The 718-nt window shown below is 35.2% G+C and overlaps 1 protein-coding gene across 1 annotated transcript in view; it reads right to left on the bottom strand.

The window, feature by feature from the left end:
- Positions 1–718, bottom strand: part of LOC102380863 (signal transducer and activator of transcription 4-like) — a gene marked incomplete at its 3' end in the record, with an annotated part of 53,461 nt that overhangs the window by 50,249 nt on the left and 2,494 nt on the right. The gene's annotated exons all lie outside the window — the stretch shown is intronic.

Below are 718 nucleotides of genomic sequence, written 5' to 3'. Positions count from 1 at the left end.
GACAGATTCAGAATGATCCATCCTAGAATGTATCTTGCTGGTTAGGAAGCTTTCTTGGCAGGTAGGAGCCTTCACTTTAAATCCCTGCTCCAAATGAAGCAGAGAGGGTATGGAATTGATATCTTCTGTATCTCTCATGAGTATCCCTCAACCACAAAATCAAAGGTTCCTCTTTTTACTTCTCACCACTTTTGTAAATGGCACCTCCGTCCCTTTGTGAATTCAGCCTGAAAAATTTAAATATCTCATTTTAAGAATGAAACCTCAATTTAACTCTTTTGACATTTATTTTTTATTTCTTCACAATTGAAAGTATTCACCAAATCTATCCCAAATTGACAAATAGTTTTGGCTGCCCCAAAACTCTACTTTTTTCCAAACAAAAGATTTTTGGAAAAAATTGCTTAGTTCTTTATTGAGCAGGGGAAAAAAAAGAAATGAAACAACTACAAGCCTCAATTCAAAACTGATAAAATAGCCTAGAAGCATTTTCTTCCATGCATTAAAATTTTGACATATCATTAATGTTCTAAATCAAATGTTACTTTATGCAGAGATAAGCTCAGACAAAAATTTCGTATCAAACCACACCTGAAATTTAGGGCTGTAAGAGGAGAATATAGAGATCTAAAAGATGGATGCCTCCAAGAATGCATTGCCTGATTATATTAGCCTTCCCAGAGTGGCTGGAAGGCTAATATAGCCTTGGACAGGATGA

Source organism: Alligator sinensis, unplaced genomic scaffold (genome assembly GCF_000455745.1).
Source record: "Alligator sinensis unplaced genomic scaffold, ASM45574v1 scaffold1064_1, whole genome shotgun sequence".
NCBI classification, from domain to species: Eukaryota; Metazoa; Chordata; order Crocodylia; family Alligatoridae; genus Alligator; species Alligator sinensis.
Note: the sequence above shows the minus strand (reverse complement) of the source record. Positions and strands in the feature narration are given on the sequence as shown.